The 21,174-nt window shown below is 39.4% G+C and overlaps 1 long non-coding RNA gene across 5 annotated transcripts in view; it reads right to left on the minus strand.

The window, feature by feature from the left end:
• Positions 1 to 21,174, minus strand: part of LOC145996539 (uncharacterized) — a 39,398-nt gene that overhangs the window by 1,543 nt on the left and 16,681 nt on the right. The window contains exon 1 of one of the 5 annotated variants that reach the window (XR_014442798.1): positions 14,324 to 14,392. The exons of the other annotated variants lie outside the window; for them this stretch is intronic. This is a non-coding gene — a long non-coding RNA (uncharacterized LOC145996539). Of the gene's footprint in view, positions 1 to 14,323; positions 14,393 to 21,174 lie in introns of those variants that run through there. 5 annotated transcript variants of the gene reach the window in all.

Consider the following 21,174-nt stretch of genomic DNA (forward strand, 5'->3'; position numbering starts at 1 on the left):
CAATTCTTGAAAAACATATCTGAATTTTTCACTTTTAGAGACTGTATACAATTGATTATTGCCAATTACAGTATTATATTTCCATAACATGCTTAGGATAGGAAAAAATAACATTATTGTAATTAGATATGTGATCATCCATTACAAATAAACCATAAATATTTTTCTAAAAATTCTTCCAAGTAATATAATGAAATTATTAATTGTTGATTTGATAATGCAATTAATGCAAAATGTTTACTAAAGCAATGGGAGACGTTTGGATACCTTAAGCCCTCCCCTTATATACTACCATGGATCCATGTGTACCATTACATAATAAATGTTCTTGTTCTGACAATTATGGCCTTTCTTCATTGAAACATATGACTTTATGGACACCCTTTACTAAGAATGATATAAATGTCAAGATATGACACACTTTTTCTCTCTCTAATCGATATTACTTAGTGTAAAAATAAGTGCTGAAACAACGAAAAACGTTCTAGAAATGCCATAATCAAGTTTGTATGCACTTTGGACATCCATCAGCAACGGCCATCCCTTCCTCCCACCCTCTCTCTCTCTGTCATTCTTTTTCATTTTCTTTCTGTCCCTATCTATTTATATCACTGTTCATTATGTCTTCTCTCGCTCTTCCTTCATCTCTTTTTCTCTCTGAATTGTCCCTCTGTTTCCTTTCCTTTTTATTTTATTTTACAATCTTTTCTTGTCTGCCTCACTTTTTCTTTTCTCTCACATTCACTCACACACACCTTTTACATTCTCTCTCTGTCTCTCTGCAATCGTTGAAGAACTGCAGCAACGTTCAATGTGCTTTCACCGAGAATCTGCACCAGGCCATAGAATGTTATCGCAGTTAACGGTAGCCTATTGCCTTGTAACCAACAAGTCTCCGATTCGATTTCCGACTTATTTAAGTATCCCGATTAATGTAATTGTGCTCAAATATCTGGAAAAGGGCTGCTCGAACATTTTAGTTCGTTTAATACATTGATCCTGGAACTTTTCTAACGTTGGAAGCGGCCCCGGCGCCCACCCAGCGTCGAATGACATGGGTACCTGAGGGAAACCCTGGGGGGTAAAGGCAGTCAGGGGTGTGATGGTGATCACATCACCCCCACTCACGACCGGATCACGAAAGTGTGGGGCGTTACCCCTATACACCTTCATGGCGTGGTGCTAAGCACTTTACTTTACTTTTTCTTAATACATTGCTAAGAATTAAAGAAAATATTAGTCATCCCTTTTTAAAGGAGCATGTGCAGAAGGGGGGGGGGGGCTTATGAACCTACAGCCCCCTCCGAAATTTTCAAAACATCAACGTTTTCAAATATAAGCAGCGAAGAAGTAGGGAAAAACCAAGAGGTAAATGCATACCTCTCTTCAAATAACCCACGATTGCTATTTTTGAGAGTGGAAAGTTCTAAAAATAGGAAATATCATACTGTGTATGTCACAGTATGTACTATCCATTTCTACAATTTCAGCCCCTCCCGAAAAAATCCTGGGTACGCCAGTGTGTGCCCCTGTGCCCTCGCTCTAAATCCGCCAATAGGAGCATTTTAAACACATTTTAAACCACAAAAAATGTGGTTCTGAAAACCATCTATTTCCTTTTGACAGCCTTGACTAAACAAGGAAAAATGTTTATGTCGCATTCAATTAAAATGTGTTGCATTGCTGTGCTGCAAATGACATTTCGACTAAACCTATCTTGCAGCAATGCTTTTTTTTCGGTCGAAATGTTGAAAAAAAAAAAAGTTTCCTCGGTTCGGCGACCTTTGCATGTCTCGCGTGTCACAGAGAACAACCATGGACACACCCAACAGGAAAAAAAAGAACTTTGCGAAGTAAACCGCCACCCTCAACTTCGATCCCCTGACTGGACGAGGGACATAATTTTCTCCGCGCCCTTTCGTGTCGTTTCCAATACAAGGACAAGGTCAGGTGGTAGAGGGAGGGCGTTCCTTAAATTCCCACTATGGTTTCCCATAGGTCTCGAACATATCTCCTCGGAATTCGCAAAAGAGTAAGGTCTAATGTTCAGTTTTGATTTTGTTTTTTTTTGGCTCTAAATCATTTTATGGGTCAGAACACGTGTTTCCACCCCGTGGAATGGGTGCCGTGCTGTTAGCGAACGTGCTCGTATCGAACACAGTTACGGAAGGATTTGTGGCCGCGGTGGCTCAGTCGGTGCATAAAGTGGACTTAAGACCCCAACTCAACAACAACAACATCATTCTGACAGTCTGTTTAGTCGACCTCCGTGGCGGAGTGGTTAGCAGAGCGCGCTACAACGCCAGGGGTTCTGGGTTCGAGTCCCGGGTAAGGCATGGGTATTTGTGTTCGTCCAGTTGATAAGAAAATGTAAGAAGTGAAAAGTGTAAAAGTGAGAAAAAGAGTGAATGGTTGGGATACCTCCGTGTAGGAGGTAACGCGTCTGACTACCTAGCTAAAGGTCCCGGGTTCGATCCCCGGCAGGTTCAAATCCGGGAACTTTTGTAACGTTGGAAGCGGCCCCTGCGCCCACCCAGCGTCGAATAACATGGGTACCTGGGGGAAAACCCTGGGGGGTAAAGGCGGTCAGGGGCGTGGTGCTGATCACATCACCCCCACTCACGACCGGATCAAGAAAGTGTGGGGCGTTACACCCACACCCCCTATACGCCTTCATGGCGTGGTGCTAATCACAGGGGAACACTTTACCTTTTTTTTGCAGGTGCGTGCTGTTAGCGAACACGCAAACTTGTCCTGTCTTATTTCTCCTTGAATCTGGTCACCATACAAATGTTGCCAGTGATAAGCCAAGGTCTTGCTTGTCGCACAACAGTTTTGCTACCTTGTGTTCTGACGTCGGACGAGGAATGCCTACGAGGTTAGGTTAGGTTCCTTTAGCATAAATACAATGAAAAATGATTATTTAGGCTAAGAGAACTAAACATAGCCTAACCTAACAACGTAGGCATTTAGCCTAAAATAAAAAAGCTTTCTCCCGTGACGTCAAAACACAAGGTTGCTCAAGTGTTGTGCGATAAGTGACACCCTTCTTCAATCGACTGTGAAACCAGCAAGATGAGTGAAATAGAATTAAAAATATATAGCTAACAAAAATTTTCATGTAGTTAACCTAAATTGTTGAGAATCCTTCATTTAGCTAATTTCAAACACAAAATTATTATACGGTATCACTGGCAACACTTGCATGTTGACCACTTTCAAGGACAAACCAGACAGGGCAAGTTTGTGTGTTCGCTAACAGCACGCACCTGCAAATCCTTTCCTTCAGATGTTCGCTAAGAGCACGTGTTCGCTACAAGCACGGAATCGTGGAATGAACAAAATGAAATCTGTAAATAAATCAGGGAAAACGTAATTGATTTGACAGAAGATTGGCAAAGGGGATAACACTGTAATTCGGCAAGGAAATTACGAAGAATGCAAGAGTCTGCTCACTTTATTTTTGGAGAGAAAAATATATATATTACCATGAAAGTAAAGTTATAAATTGTATTTTATAAATAAAACTTTTCTTTTTCTAAAAGCCATGAAGTCTTACCCAATGCATCCATGTATTACATATGTGCGTATTGGGACAGGTGTAAGTCGATTAAGAGAGAAGATGAAAATAGTTTGAGAATGAATTAATGTCAAAACCAGAAGAAGAAAATGCTGTTTCATTCAGTACGATGTCCTTTTTTCAGTGAGGATAGTCTGGTCATAAAATCGTGAATATTAGTATTAAACCAGCCTTCCTCTTTTGAGATAGAACTGCAACGATATGTTCACAATTTTCTCCTGGACCAGCTTTTCAAGTACAGGCCAATTTCCTATTGCTTTATTTTCAAATAATTTCCTTCCGAGTACCCCAGTTACAACATGCGGTAAAGATGATACAGCACTGCTTTGAAGAACCAGAGCGCCGTATACATTAGTTTCGTCTGCGTTTTCCGTGTTAATTTTCCCTATCATAATTAAATGCTTCAATCCCAGGACAGCTTCACCTTCGTTAGAGTTCCTGGAATTCACATCGCATTCGCAATATTTAAAAATATCGCGTAATTTAAACGTATTTTACCATACCAGCAATGACAACACGCTGCTATTTCCTACTACTGCTGAATGTAAACAAAGATTTATCCTACTTAGAGCGGCCATATTGGAGGCGACACTAGCTCGCTGAATGACACACTCGAGAAGTTAACACGCAAGAGTTGAAAACCAGTGCCCTAGTGGGGGAGGGGGTGCGGAACGTTTAAAAATAAGAATAAAGTGGCACTCCATGAAAGTACAGGCGCTCTATTAAATTCGTTTCAAGAACTAGATCTAAAAATGTTCTTGCTTCGCTCGCAATGCACAGTAAGCTTGTAGCCATTGCTTAGAAACAATTATTGCATACCATTTCTCATGACGGGGTGTCCCTTTCTTAAACACCCAAATGCCAACCCCTCTTCCAGGTAGCACGGTCTGCCGGCCAGGTAGCACGGTCTGCCGGCCTCCATGGTGGAGTGCTTAGCACAGAGCACTAAGACGCCAGGAGTCCTGCGTTCGATTCTCGGTCTGAGTACGGACGTTCTTTGTGAGTGCTCCTTCATCAATTTTCGTCCATGCTCATCTTCGCGATTAGTCAAAAGTGGCAGAAAAGCGAAGTAAAATAAACCAAATCAATCAATGAATGATTTTCTCATGACGTCGTTATGTGTACGACACCGAGTAATCACTAAGATAATAGTATATTTATTTATTTATTTGTCTCTTCTTTATTTGTGGCGGAGATTAAGCTCATGCCTTTTCTTACACTCAACCACATACAAAAAGTTCATAATAAAGGTAAAGTGCTCCCCTGTGCATAGCACCACGCCATGAAGGCGTATAGGGGGTGTGCGGGTAACGCCCCACACTTTCTTGATCCGGTCGTGAGTGGGGGTGATGTGATCAGCATCATGCCCCTGACCACCTTTACCCCCCAGGGTTTCCCCCAGGTACCCATGTTATTCGACACTGGGTGGGCGCCGGGGCCGCTTCCATCGTTAGAAAATAATATACAACATATTCATAAATTGATTCATATATAAACATTGAAAATAACGATCATACATATACCTTTCATGTCAAACCAACCGCGGTAAAAATATGTAATTCTAAGAAATGTAAGGGCTTCTTGAATCCGAAATTACTTTCTTGGGGTTTTGTTGAAATTCCGACTGCATTCTTATAATTTATTAATAATATCAGATATAAAATCATATTTTGCGTTGGTGTTTACATATATAAATGATTGATTTGCTTTATTATACTTCGCTTTTTGTGCCACTTTTGGCTAATTTTCGAAGATGAGGATGAGTGATGATATGATTAAATTGATGAATGAACACTCACAAACATTCGTGCCCAGGCCGACCCAGGACCCTTGGCGACGTAGCACGCTGTGCTTACCACTCTGCCACGGGAGCGCGGCGTATATCTGATCAGGGTCACCACTCTAGGAACACGATACAATTCAAGTATAATTCCAGTTTCTCAAGGCAAACTAATTCAAGGGTACAAGCAGATGTTTTCTCTATTTCAACAGTACGAATTACCACCTCTCACCACCCACACAATATAAAGGGTCTGTGCAATTCCAATTTATCCAAAAATTATAATTCAATTCAAATACCCGGTATATTATACATATAATTAAAGGTGCGGAGTTCACATTTGCCATTTCACATACTCAGATTCGAAATACATTTACAAACACAAGTCTTAAATGTTACGGGATATACTAATCTACGAAAAATTGTTAATTGTATAAGAGTTCCAACTCAAATTTAACTAATCAACTTCAAGATATCTTCCACCTGTCAGATAGATTGTTCTGCAAAGGACACTAACACAGTAAACGGATTGAGAGAATTCTGTTCCATTTTCCACGCAGCTCTTCTTTTTCTTCCTCGATGAAAATAGATGTTAAACTGTGAAAAACTTGCCTCGGAGCATTTGTAAGTATATTTATAAATATATTGTATTAATCCATTCATAAAATTGCAATTTTTCACGTCTACGGAGAAAATTTTAAGCAGAATTCCTGTTGAGTAGCCAGCCACCCTGCTGATGTAAAATTTACAACATTTTATCTATCCCATAGGCGTGGGCAGACTAATAAATTTGGTGGTGCTTTAAAGGACGTTCTGGACAATGTTAGCCTACTTGCAGTGATGTGCAGTAGATTATAAGTTTACGTTTACATGCATTGTCTACACGTAGATTACATTGGGTTGTAGTTTACATAGACTACGTAGACAATCTAGAGTGCATTAAAATTAATTTTCAAGGGTTTCATGAAAGGAAAGTGACATTTTCAACTATAGTGGTTTCTAACGAAGTGAAAAGAATCCAAAACAATTTTTCTTCTCTTCAATTATCAACTATGGAAGAAGATAAATAGTATGCAAAAAACAACAACAGATGGCAGTCGTGAGGCAAGAGTGGTCATTTCCCCATAAAACACGGGAATATTTCGTATATTAGGTTTCTTCCTAGGTGAGAAATTGTTAGAATTTGGAAGGAAGAGTACGAAAAGTTCTCCTTACACATCAGCAACTGACACGCAGTATAATTTTATTTTAATTTCACGACGCCCCTTGCTAAGTTATCACCTTTTGCCATGTTGTTTACATAGATTACGTAATCTACGTGTATTAAATAGTCTACGTGTAGAATGTAGACTATTGTTGTTTACGCGTAGACGCACATCACTGCCTACTTGTAGTAACTTCATATTCCTTTCTCACAGATACTATAAAGTATATGAAGATGAAATTTTAACAGTCTCTGACTGTTCAATGTTCCTCAACTGGCACAGGGACCCTTTGATTACAAGAAGACGACATTAACACTACGGCATCGGAGACGAGCTCTGTGCGATTTATAAATGACACTCATATTTACTACATGAAATTATTGACTATTACAGTAAACAATATCATATTCTTTTGCAGAGAGGGGCGGGGGGAAAGCGGGGCATCTAAAATAAAACGAAATTAATTATCTTTTAAAATCACGGATATTATTTTAGTTTTTACATATTATATTTTGGGGAGGATACATTAGGGGGAGCCCAGGCACCCCTGGCAGCCTCTGTGTGCACTTTTGTGATCTATCCGAACGTTTCGGGGAGGGAGAGAATGAGACGTGCATCTTTCTCGACAAGGGGATGTGGGTTCTTTCCTGAGTGGGTGGTTTCTATTCGCCCTTTTCCCGGCCATTCAGCTTCGTTGATTAAGTTTTACGTGACATGAAACTCATTCCATTGAGTTTCCATGCTCTATCTGTATCCGAGGTCTTGCTGTGAACTAATTCCGCGCTATCTTATCAACGTATATCCGCTGCAAGAAAACCGCAGTTACACAATATTCCGGGATTACAACGGTCTGCTTGGCTCCGACTCCACTTCCAAGGTTGCACAAAGAAACGGTTTGGACACGAGAGATTTGTCTTGCAAGGCTTCAATGCGGGTCTAGGCATGAGTATTCTCTGTGTCCCTTCCATCATATCATAACCCATCCGCATCTTCGCGACTGCCAAAACTCACAGAAAGAAAAGCAAAATAAGGTAAATCAATCAATCAAGGAGTGTTTCCTGAAAAACTTAATATGCTGATCAAGGCAGATTATTTTATTAAAAACATAAATTAAACGTAACGTTTCAACCTTCTAGCAAGGTCTTCTTCAGACTCTGCACCAAGTACAAATGAAGACATTGCTAGAAGGTTGAAACTTTACGTTTAGTTTATGTTTTTAATAAAATAAATTTCTGCCTTGGTCAGCATATTGAGTTTTTCATATCATGAAAACAAGGCTTAATGGTGTTATAGTGTTGCCTGGTTAACAGCGGCGCAATGAAAGAAAGAAAATCCGCAGTTGAGACCATAAGAAAATTCAAGTATAATTCCCGGTTTTCAAGGCGAACTTTCCAAAAATTCTAGGGTACAAGCAGATGCTTTCTCTATTTCAATCTTACGTATTACCGCCTCTCACCCTCCCCTCCCCCGCCACACATATATAATAGACACACACAAACATATTACTAATATAAAGGGTCTATGTGATACCAATGTATCCAAAAATTCTAATTCAATTAAATTAAAATATGATATGCATATTTAAAATATTTATATTTGCCATTCCACATACTCAGACTCGAAATACATCTACAAACACGTGTCACAAATTATAACACCATTAAGCCTTGTTTCCATGATTATGAAAAAATAAATATTCTGACCAAGGCAGTAATTTATTTTATTAAAAACAAACTAAACGTAACGTTTCAACCTTCTAGCAAGGTCTTCTTCAGACTCTGTACCAAGTACCTTGCTAGAAGGTTGAAACGTTACGTTTAGTTTATGTTTTTAATTAAATAAATTACTGCCTTGGTCAGAATATTTAGTTTTTCAGTGTCACAAATGTTACGGAGTATACTAATCTATGAAAAATTGTTAATTGTATTAGAATTTCAAACTAAAATATAAATAATCAACTTGAAGGTAGCTTACATTACAATAATCTTCCGTCTGTTAGATAGATTGTTTTGCAAAGGATACAAACAAGTAAACTGATTGAGATTGATTGATTGATTGGGTTTATTTTACTTCGCTTTTCTACCACTTCTGGCTAATCGCGAAGATGAGGATGAGTAATGATATGATTAAATTGATGAATGGACAATTACAAAGAACATCTATGGCCAGGTCGGGATTCGAATCCGGGACCCCTGGCGTCGTAGCGCGCTGTGCTAACCACGGGGGGTGGACTAAAAAGGTTGAGAGAATTCTGTTTTATTTTCCAGGCAACTTTCATTTCCTCCCCCATAAAAATAAAAGCTAAACTGTGAAAAACTTGCTTAGGGCATTTATAAATATGTACGCGTATAAATTCAATGAGATTTGGATGAATAAAAGTTGCAATTTCTAACTTTCAGGGAGAAAAATTCACGCAGTATACAGGCATAATTCCTGGAGCCAATAATTCACTCACAATTCCCGGAATTCAAGGAATTCCCGGTGAGCAGCCACCCTGGAAGAGCAACTTTTCAACACCAACATCGGCCCCATTAACATTTTTACGATGCAAGTGCAAATATTGTCATAACATTTCGATAAGAAAAACTTGACCGATATTATATTTCTTGTACTCTCAGCCCGAATACATTCTTTGATAAAGCGTTACGCAAGACGAGGAACAAACAAGAGCAGAGTCACGCCCTCTTGCGTGGCCGGCAATAAACAGTTGCGAGTGCTGGATACGTTCAGCGCAACCGACAGAGAGCTATTATCCTGCAGTAGAAAGTTGTCCGCGCTGAAAGATCTCACCGTCTGTTGACTACGAAATCGCCCGTTTTTTGTTAACGCCAACCAACCACGCAGTCTCATAAGAAACCACCCACGCTGCACTTCCATCGCCCAAACAGCATGATGACTGTTGTGGTGGAGTTCAATTTACGATACCACGTTCACGTAAATGCATCCTAGTTCGTGGATGGTAATCAACAGAATGGAGAGAAATGACAAAGAAGAATCACCTTAAGTAGCGGAGAGAGGAGAGGGAAAGACAGATAAAGAGAAGAGAGGGATTGAAAAGATAGAGGGAATAGAGAGAGTTGACAGAAACGCACAGACAGAAGTAATGAGAGAGAGAGAGAGAGAACAAGAGTGCATAGAAGAATGCCTCAGGTAGAGCCCAACACATATATTTCTGCCGTGCGATGCGCGACACAACTCAAGAAGCAGTGTTGCTAATGGAGCAGATAGAAAAATCGCTGCAGTGCGCCGATGCACAGCTATTACGCACAAGAAAATTAGAGAACTCAGGTCTATCTAACGTTGAGTTTTAAACGCCATGCATTATACCAGGACTAGGATTAATATGTACTAACAAGTGACTTTGTATGTAGCTACATACATATGGACTAAAAATTCGCAAAATATGGACTAACACATACGTAAAATTACCAAAAATGCTGCAAAGAAGACTTCTTCATAGTGATTCCTTATTTGAGTGATTTCAAACAAAATAAACACTTTATATTATTTTTCATTGCATTAATGCACTGGTGGCGTTCTAACTGTTCACTTCCAAAACCCGTATACACTGGTACGGAACTGCAACGACAGATAATACACGACCGACACTACCACTGCTTTGAGAACTAATAACATGCGAACGTGTTAAACCGTGACAATTGGACCACAACACTCCTCCTCAGGCAGTATTATTGCCTCTCTGTGATCGGAGACAGTCGTTTGCCTTTGTTGTACATTTACAAACGATGCCAGCTTCCACAACGATAACGAGTATCAATACTGCCACTAGACGATAAGCTGCGCGTCTTTTTTTTTTTTTTTTTTTTTGCTATGAACTTGTCACCCATCAAAGCATGGTAATTTTAACACAGAAAACAATATGCATCGCATTAAGCAGCAAAAATGACAGCCTCCTCTATGCAATTTCTACAAGAACACGTGCCGGAGCCAAGAGTTGAAATGATCATGGAGACACATAATTTATTTCTTTTGAACAATTCCAAAATTATGAAATATGAACAATTTGTGACTTTCCAGAGCTTGGCTTTGCAAGGCTTTTGATTTCAACTTTGACAGAACTGGAGGCATTATGGAATTTAACGTTCATTAACAAACACACACTTTCACATACACACACACGCAATATACGCACACAACGTCAAACCGGTCAAATACTTAGTATGAAATAAAATATGGTGCTTCGAATCCAACAAAACTCACAGTCACTTTAACTGCCTTTCTCTTTTCATGACAGAAATAGTGCTTCATTATTACAGTTGGCAACACTAGTTACTAGCTAGCCAATGAACATGCACTTCATAAAAGACGCAACCACTTCGTCATGCTATATTGCCACATTACCGTCCCTGCCGAACGGTGTGAACCGCGAGCTGGAGCGCCATTCAATTGTTTTCAATGAGTTTGAGCGAGTGTCTCCAGGAATGGAATGACAATATGGCAACAATGGCGAAGGTTGGAGAGCAGCGTAGAACACGTGATGCTAAGAGAGAGGGAGACGAAACGAAAATTTGAATCTGCGCAACGGCAAAGATATGTGTGATGCACTCTAGTAAAGCGAGAGAGAGCAATATGGAGAAAAAGGACTGAGAAAGAAAATATGAGTGAGAGATAAACAAAAAGAGAGAGACGGATACAAAGACAGAGGCAGGGTAAAAGAGACGAACGTACAAAAAAGAGAGAAATGAAAGAGACATATGGAGAAAAGCGAAAGAGATAGATGAAGAAAATGAGAGGAAGGCAGGAGAGTGAGAAAGAGAGAATGGATGATATAGTGAAAAAGAGGGTGAGAAGAAATATGAGAGAGAGAGATAGAAAGAAAGAGACAGTCAGTATGGGAGACACAGGGGCAGGTGCGCCGACTTGTTAAAATTAATGAATGACTCACTCTCTCTCTTTTTAAGTTCTGGCCTCAGTATTCGGAATCTCATGAATGCAGAATGTCAATTGTTCACGAATGGATATGTCACAAGTTTCGTCAACCATAATAGCAAAATATTCCAGACTTTTAATATCTGCTACCAAGGAGCGCAAAACAGATCTCCCTAATATATCAATGATGTCGTGAGAGCCATTTGTAGCCCGAACGTCCCATCCACTACCCTAGTTCATGCACATCGTCTTTTGAAACTCTTTTTAGTAAAAATTTTGACAATACTCATAATTACATACTTAGTATATAGTAATAAGTCATGTGTTTTGCTGTCTCTTGACATAGCCCCCCCCCCCCCCACAAATTTGATGGTTTAGCGGTCTCAGCCCCCAGATTTGATGGTCTAGAACATTTCAAATGTGTATTTAAAGTTAAGTTCATGTGACACAATTCAGAGTAAACTTTACAAGAGAAGCAAAATAATACATTAGATCCTCTTAAGCAAAATTATTTGGGGGGCTCGAGCCCCCCAAGCCCCATGGAGTCGGCGCCTATGCACAGGGGGAGAGGAGAAGAAAGACAGAGAGAAGAGAGAGGAAAAAGATGAGGCAGAGAGGTAAAGAGACAGTGAAAAAGGGAGAGAGAGAAAAGTGGAGAAAATGAGAGAGAAGACGATGCAGAAAGAGAGAGACAGAGAGAGGAAGACAGAAATAGATAAATAGAGAAAAGAGGGACAGAGAGAGTTTGGTAAAGTTTATTTCTATGCTCAAGTAGACTAGGGATGGCCAGTTTTATCCGGATATCGGATAATTTTCTATCTGGATTTCAAATATCAGGATATTCTGATGCATTATCCGTTTTACGGTCTATCCACATATCCCTTTATTCCTCATTTTCGTATTTCACTGTCGGGCCTCCACGATAGCGCAGTGGTAACGTCGTCGCCTTGTAATCAAGGAAGGGCTTCCGGGTTCGACACCTGGAGGAGGCACACAGTGGTTCGGATCCCACTTCAAACTGTAGGTCCAGTCCCAATTAGCCTTCCTGTGCATAAAGTGGACTTAAAACACCAAATCAATCAATCAATTGTATTTCACCGTGCGTATTTTCCACAAATCCTTCATGAAATCTGTTCTATCCGAATTATCCGTTGCATCCGAAACGGATATCGGATAATTTGAAATCTGGATCTTGTAGCAATCCCTAGACTAAACAGGACTGGACATATAATTGCAAGTGCGATCTAGGTTCTTCCACCTAGAATCAAACTCGGGAGTTCCCATAATGCCTTGCAGTGAAGCAATCGCTGAATCAGTTTCGTGTTTCCAAAAAACGGGAAAGTGCCAGTGTGTACAACGCTCAAGAAATAGTGAAAGTAGTGTTTGCTATTGTTGGCTAATGTATGTTAACGCATTCAATGCAGTAAGTTCACCGGGTGGGATAACCTACTCCTTTCAAGAGCTTCTTGTTTCGTCATTTCCACATTAATTGAATACTCTTTTCGAAACAGTTCTACACAAACAATTGAATTTGAACAATAACCAATACCTCGTATAAAAATGCAACAACAAAGGGTAACAATGACAATTCAGGTGAGCCAGCAGTGGAATAGTAAAAATATTCTCTAGTTAATGCTACTATAGTCGACGCGCTAGCTTCGTTAACAACCAGCTGGCTTTTTAATCCACGGAGCGCGCCCACCAGTTGCAACAATCACATTCAACGCACAGTGTTGCCACACATCTACTCTACGCCACCTTGTCCCTCCGCCTTTCCACGGTCTCCACATTGAAGTTGCAAAGTACGGCAACAGCGTATCCGCAGTCATGTGACTGAGACTCCACGTGGAGTAGACGAGCACAATGAGAGCTGCGCCCATTGGCTGAAGGTTGAGTGTGATTGGACGAAAACAACTCACCCGCTGTTTAACCCCACCCACGGTCATGGCGGCGACTTCCTTCAGTTCTTGGACGTTAGCGAAGTAAGCGCGTGGGCCGAGATAGCGCGTGACATGACGCAGATGCCGGCATTTCGTCCCGTAACTTCTCGCTATTTACGCACATAACTTTAGCATATAAACAGTTATATTTACATAACTATTAACAATACCATGTAAACCAAGTCGTAAATAAATAAATACTCATAAGAAGTGTTTCATATTTACACCTGGTCAGCACGGTGTTCGAATTTCGATCTGGTCACCGAAGTTCCCAGGTTCGAATCCAAGCCTGGGCATGGCTATTCTTTGTAGGAATTTAGCCGACATCCGTGGCGGAGTGGTTATCGCAGCGTGCTACGACGCCAAGGGTCCCGGGTTCGAATCTCGGTCTGGGCATGAGTGTTCTTTGTGTCCCTTCATCAATCATGACTCATCATCATAGTCCCAATTAGCCAAAAGTGGCAGGAAGTGACGTAAAATAACCAAACGAGGCGCTGTAGTCAGGCCCGCAGCCAGAATTTTATTTCGGGAAGGCTCATCCCTTATTAGCATCAGCGTGGCGGTAGAAGCCCTGAAGACAAATTTGTCGCTAAATCTATTACAACTTATACACAAAAAGTTTAGGACCTCCCCGATGACGCAGTGGTAGCGTAGTGGTTCGATACCCGGTGGAGGCACATAGTGGTTCGGATCCCAATTTAAACAATAGGTCCAGTCCCGATTAGCCTTACTGTGCATAAAGTCGACTTAAAACACTAAATCAACCAACCAACCAAGATATTTGTTGGATTTAGGCGGGGGCTAAAGCCCTCGAACCCTCCCCCTGGCTACGTACCTGGCTGCAGCCCCGTCAGCTCTCCCTGCGTACGCCAGTGTCCGTTATTGATAAATATACGTTAACGTTACAAGAAAACTATTGGCTAATTACCAAGGAAAAGCCGTTCAGCATCGCACTCAGGAGTGTGGTTCACATGTGACTGCTGCACCAGAAGTGATGACTCTGACAGGAAGTGACTTCCGCCCGAGCCGTGTGTGAACATCCTGAGGTGTTTCCGTGCGAGAGAGCAGTCCCCCCCCCCCCCGCACGTGAGTAACGGAACTCCATGCAACAAGGTTGGCTCGAGAACGGAACGTGACACACGGACATCGGTTCCGTCTGCAAATGGAGCAAAACAGGATTCTTTGACCTTTTTGCAATGGGGGCAGTCGCCCGTGAATTTCCCCACGGTTTCTCTCCCCTTCTCTGTTGATGTACTGTACCGTGATAGCAGATTTAGGCCTGCAGGAAGAATAGAAAATGCATCAAATTTAATTAATGCATTTGTTTGTTTCTTGATTTGTTGTTGATCGATGCAATGTTTTCTTCTGCTTGAACAGGGTGGATAAAAATAATGATTTTTATTTTTTAAGAAAATCATTTTGATAATTTTTAAAAAAACACGCTTAAAATTGTGTGTGTTTCTTGGCACCATACATACAGATATGTTTCTTAAACAGCCTTGTAAAATATTTGATTAAAGCAAATAAAAAAAATACATGTAAATATACATGTTTCTGATACTGTGTACATGAACCTACTATGGAAATGTTTGTTGAGTGTGTTAATAAAACTAATAATTTCAGTAACTTTTCATCCAGTGAAAATAACACATTCTGAATGTACTACATAATCCTTTTATAATATATAGTTCAATAATAAAAAGAAATATGTTGTCATTGCCTACATTTAAATTCACATTAAATTTGATTGTATTAAAATTATTCAGTGTTTAGTGAAGCTGTGTTTGTATTATATTATTTTTATCGATACTATGTATTTACAGTCATGCTTCATTTACTCTCATATGGATTTGATATTTGTACAATTTATGTAATTAATCTTAGTGTTCATCGACTATTGTGTGACGTATAATATGTTTGTATCTGAAAGAATTTAGCGATACTCTGTTGTGATTGTACTATATTGTGTTTATATTTTGTTCTGTTACTTTGTATAACATACCTACTGCCATGTCTATATTTTTCTTTTTCCTTGTAATTTTGTAGTTCTGTATTCCTGTATTTCTTTAAAATGTATATTTATTCTCTATTATAAATGTTTTTAATATGATCCTTTATAGGGTTGCCAGATCTCTAAAATAAAATAAACGGGACATACAAATTATATAGGCATGGAAATAATTAAATTTATTCTTTATAACATTTTTAAACATTACAAAATCAATTGCTGTTTAAAGCATTGCTAATCTCTAATTTTTAACATTTTGACAAAATATATTTATTTGAGCAAACTGTTGACGTCCTTTAAGAGGACATTTTTTCCCAATGCATTACTATAAAATTCAGAACATGACTTATTCTCATTCACTTATTATTTTTTTAGCTAAATACAGGACAAATGGGCGTCCCGAGAACATTTTCCGGGATACCGGGACATTTCTTTAAAAAGGGTACAATCTCGTATATACGGGACGTCTGGCAATGCTAATCCTTTATAATTGGAACAATATGTTCTGTTAAGGATCTTTGCTAAATAAATAAATGTAACTTAAAATATATTTTCATGTCATTGTAGCTGAATTTTGGCAATTTCTTTAATGATATTTCGCAAAATATCAGCTGCCATGTATATTTACAGTTTAATGATAATCACATCATTTAAGGTTTACATGATTAGTACTGTGTATATTACTTTACAGAAAATGTTTGTGCCTATAGAAATTATTGAATTTTAAATCAAGACAAATTTAAGTGTGTTTACATATTATATTTCCCTTCGAATGAGCTTCACCCCATCAGTACATATATTTTGTTTCCTTTCTTGTGTTTGATGTAAATTCCTGGTAGCCTACGCTTGTGTTCACTAAAGTCTTCAAGTCCACATAAATAATTCTTGTATCTGAGGACTTACATTATGTTATGACGAATTGCAATAAAGCGTGAACGTTTAAAATTTACCATGCAAAGAAGAATATCTTGCTTGCCTTAGAAGATTCCACGAATTCCTTTCACCTTAGTATCCAGAGAAAACATATAGTTGGAAACAGTTACCAAATTTAGCTACAAATTTTCAACTGTTTAACTGTCAACAATGTAAGTGTCGTAAACTGCAAAGGGTACCACTGACAATCTAGGAACATGAATATGGATGAGTGATGCGTGTACCCAGTTAAGATCCGTTAAACTGGAGGGAAATTTACCACATTTAACATTCGTCTCTTTTAAGTTGGACAATGAAACGATTAATCTCTTTCTCATCCTGAAACAAGGAAGGGAAGAAACTGCCAAGTTTTCGCACACAAGAAAGGTCTTTGCACCGCTATTCGGCAGCAGAAGCAATGCAGAACAAGCACCAGGAAGTTGGCTGAAGTTGTAAGTTGATTTCACTTTGCCTTCAAGCGCACACGCGTCTTGCGAGGAACAGCTCGGAGTTCAACTAATTATTCTCAACAGCAATATTATTTGCGTACGTGTACAAGAGCGTAAAGTCGAGGTTAATTAATAAATAGTCCAAAACTTGCAGAACTTGAGTTTCTTGAGCATATTATTTGCTGGAGTTCAGAGGCCTCATCTAGGATTAGTCCGAGAGACCTACAACCCCACAGAAAACCAATCTATTGATAATGTACCAGAAACGCATTACCATGGCAAAGAAAGTGGCAGTTTGTTTCGTTGATCCGTTCAGGGTGTCCATTATAGGACTATGACAACATTCAAGTATAATTCCCGGTTTTCAAGCCGAACTTTCCAAAAATACAAGCCGATGTTTCCCCATTTCATCAACCTTACGTATTACCGCTTCTCACCACCCAGGCACAAACACACACAAATAGATTAACAATATAAATGATCTATATGATTCCAACGTTTCCAAAATTTCTAATTCAGTTCAAATTACATTTAAAATATTGAATTGAAGGTGCAAAGTTTACATTTGTCATTTCACAAACTCAGGCTCGAAATTCATATAAAAACACAAGCCACAAATGTTACGGGATATACTAATCTACGAGAAATTGTTAATTGTATAAGAATTCAAGCTCAAATTCAACTAACCAACTTCAAGATAGCTTATCTTCCAATAATCTTCAGTCTGTCAGATAGATTGTTGTGTAAAGGACACTGACAAAGTAAACGGATTGAGAGAAATGTGTTTTACTTTCCACACAACTTTACTTTCCATCCTCGATAAAAATAGAAGCTGAACTGTGAAAAACTTGCTTCAGGGCATTTATACAGGTACATTCAATTGGACTTGGATGTATAAAAGTTGCAATTTTTCGCGCCTACGGAGAAAAATTCACGCAGTAAACGCATAATTCCCGGAGCCAATAATTCACCCAGAATTCCCGATGAGTCACCCTGTCTGTTCCACTCTCCAAGGTTAGGAATCATACCCAGAGGTGGGTACAATCACAACAGAGTATCGCTAAATTATTTCAGATACAAAACCTTACTCTTAAATCCAACGATTTTAAAAACGCTGGATTTGTTGACAATAATTAATTAAAGTAGTAAATATGCGATATCGCCCGAACGGATTTCTTCAAATTAGTGTTGCTCACGGGACGGGACATGTCCCGTCTCGTCTCGTGTCTCGTCTCGTAAACGAGACGAGACACGAGACGGGGCAAGCCTTTTGAAATTCGAGACGGGACGAGACGGAATGCCTTTCTCGTCTCGTTTTCGAGACGAGACACGAGACGGGACGGGACGGCTTTTGAAAAGTCTCGTCTCGTCTCGAATGTCTCGAAAAAATGAAAGCAAAAATTTTAATCAGTTGCAAATACTTGTTTGCTTGGAATAAAGTATTTCAATTAGAAACGTTGATAAGCGTGTATTAAGACAAAATAAGAAGACTATTCTAGAGACAGGCATGAATGAATACCTACACTTATTTCCTATACTCTTTCGAAACACAGCGTTACTCCCCATTTTTTTAAAAAAAATTATTCCAGGTTAATAACTTTATGTTACGATAGTACTCTAGATACTAATACAGTTCTGAATAACATCAAGTAAAAGGGCAGGTAGAGAAGGTGGAAGGAGGGGCTAAAAGATCGTGGAATGTCTGCGTCCGAGGTTTATCTTGTAAAAATAGTCTCAGCTCTAGAGTTGGAAAGATAAACGGACCGACGGATATGGTTTATTTTTATTATTTAATTTTTCCATCAAAGGGTGTACAGAAGTGAATGTTATTAGGAAGTAGGAAAAGCATTGTAGGAAACATGGCAGTACAAATTGATAAGGAGTTGTTGGGAAAGTTATTAAGGAGTCCAATATATAAGCAAGACTAAGAGAAGGAGGTAATGAGGGACAAATAATCTTGCATTATCCCACTCCGAAAAGCTGAGAGCTAAAGAGGAGGAGAAAATACGGGAAATATGGAAAGAAGTAATTTGGTGATTTTAGAGTTTACAGGGAACCACGACAAGATTTTACCACATGATTATTTGAACGGGTTGCGAAATTATTAGAATGTTATGGAAATTTCGGATATGTCTTTGTTGATAAAATTCTTGTTGGTTCCCTCAGGCATTCTGCAGGTGGTTGGATTCGATTTTTTTACGTCCGTTTGAAGATTATTTCCAATGTTCTTTTTTTATTTCTTTATTTCTTATTTAAGGAGAATACTATTCCTTGGATTGTAATAACGAAATACTGAGGCTGATATAGAATAGATTTCAAATGAAGGAAGGGCACTAAGTTCTGTATAATCGTCGTAGAAGGAAACTTTGTTCTATGAGGGGACTCCCCGATGGTACAGTGGTAGCATCGTCGCCTTGTAATCAAGGGGTCCCGGGTTCGATACCCGGTGAAGGTACATTGTGATTTGAACCCCACTTTAAACTGTGGATCCAGTCCCGATTAGCCTTTCTGTAAATGAGATGAAGGAATGTTGTAGCTGTTCTCTTTATTCTGTAAATTTAGCCTTCAACTTTATGAGCAAAATACATGTAGTATCTACTGTCTACATTTTCACTCGTTATTAAACACATTTCACAAAGTAGTTTTATCGAACTTCAGAGGGAAGCTGACACCAATGTCAGGGTGGCGGGAGCTTGTTTACAACCGGGGTGTATTCCGAGACTATCTTTCGCCGTTCCCCACTGTAAGAGGTTTCGCTTTGAACAATGGACACCGTTGCTTCAGGGGTCAAACACCAAACATAGGGCGAGGTTGACCTGCAGTTGCGGGTACGTGCCATAAATCCAGGCCTAAAGTAGGAATGAAAGTTGATGCAAGGGAGGGGCAATAAAAATTCTGTAATTTGGTTTGCTTGCTGACAGGAAGTTTTGCAGGAAAAGCTGAAAATGAAAATGGCAGACTTTGAATGAAAGAGGGACAGTGAACACAAGTTCTTTGTATTATTCGCCGACACACAAGCTTACATTTCGAAGGTGAGGCTATCAGCTGCGAAGTTATTAGAGGGTTGGAAGCAGTGACGACCCCAGAGGGGGCAGGGGGACGCCCCATGTCAGACACTTCGCCCCCCCACCCCCACCCGGGCCTTCCAACTGAAGTTAATTAAATATCGAATAATAAGAGAGTTCATTTATAAGAGTATGACGATTTTCACCTTTTCAAAGTGGTGTATTCTGCATGATATCACTTTCCTGCTTATAATGCCAACTTGATTAACAAATATTAATTTGCTTCGTCCAAGATTCGAGCGCCGACCTGGGCATAGGTGATTTCTCATTCATTTATGTCCTGTAATAGCCGAGATTAACCTAAGTTTTAACCAGTCTTAAGAACTGGAAAAAAGTGTTGAATGTGGATGATTTTAAAACATCACGAATATTTTCAGGACCACAAGACATCATCTGTAGTACGGGCAAATTATTCTAATCGTGGTCGTTAGTGACAACGCTAATTATTAAAAGACATTCAAAGTTGATTCAAGATTTGGTTGGTTAGTTTATTTGGCGTTTGAAGTCCACTTTATGCACAGTAAGGCTAATTGGGACTGGACTTATAGTTTAAAGTGCCTCCACCGGGCATCGAACCCGGGACCAAAAGTGATCCAAGAAAGCCGACACTACATGTCAGTTGTTGTGGATTCATCGCGGTTTCTTACTATTCAGGGACTTGAATTTCGAGATGATGAGTCTGACGAAACCTTAACAAAGGGGATTTCTTCGATACTCTTGAAGCTAATGAGAGGATATTATTTGGAAATGTATTGAACGTGAACCTTAAAATGCAAATTACACTTAAAATTCGATACAAAACATATCACTGGCAGGTAAAAGAACGCTTATTAGGATTTGCCACTCTTCAATCATTAGATGCAGGTTCGCTCTTTCTCGTATATATCAAAATCGAAGAACTTCTTCCCACAAACTCCATAGGTGCCTGTAATTGGGTAGCACAGACATACGTTGGAGTGGTAGAGTAAGAGTAAGTATTGCCAGGGTCAGAATATTTCTTGAATTATGAGATAACTGTAACCTTTGTCTGATTTTTTATCCTGTGATAACATTTCCCTGAAAGGTGAAACACAAATTTTGCCCAAAACTCTTCAGCGTTACGAAGATGGTTGTCCTTAAAATCTTTGAAAAGGTTTGCTCGAAACAGGATGCTGGATGCAAACTGCCTCATTTAGCTGTTCTTGCCATTGAGAGGAAATGTCAAGTCCTGGACGTACCAAAGGTGATCAATGTGTTCTCCAAAGCACATAGAGCAGAATTCTCCTACAGGAGAATTGCACTTCACTAAGTGCCTCACATTGTTTCTAATACTTAAGAAGATTAATTTCTTCCAACGTCACGTTTA

The sequence above is a fragment of the Lepisma saccharinum genome, chromosome 12 (genome assembly GCF_977018435.1).
Source record: "Lepisma saccharinum chromosome 12, izLepSacc3.1, whole genome shotgun sequence".
Classification (NCBI taxonomy): Eukaryota; Metazoa; Arthropoda; class Insecta; order Zygentoma; family Lepismatidae; genus Lepisma; species Lepisma saccharinum.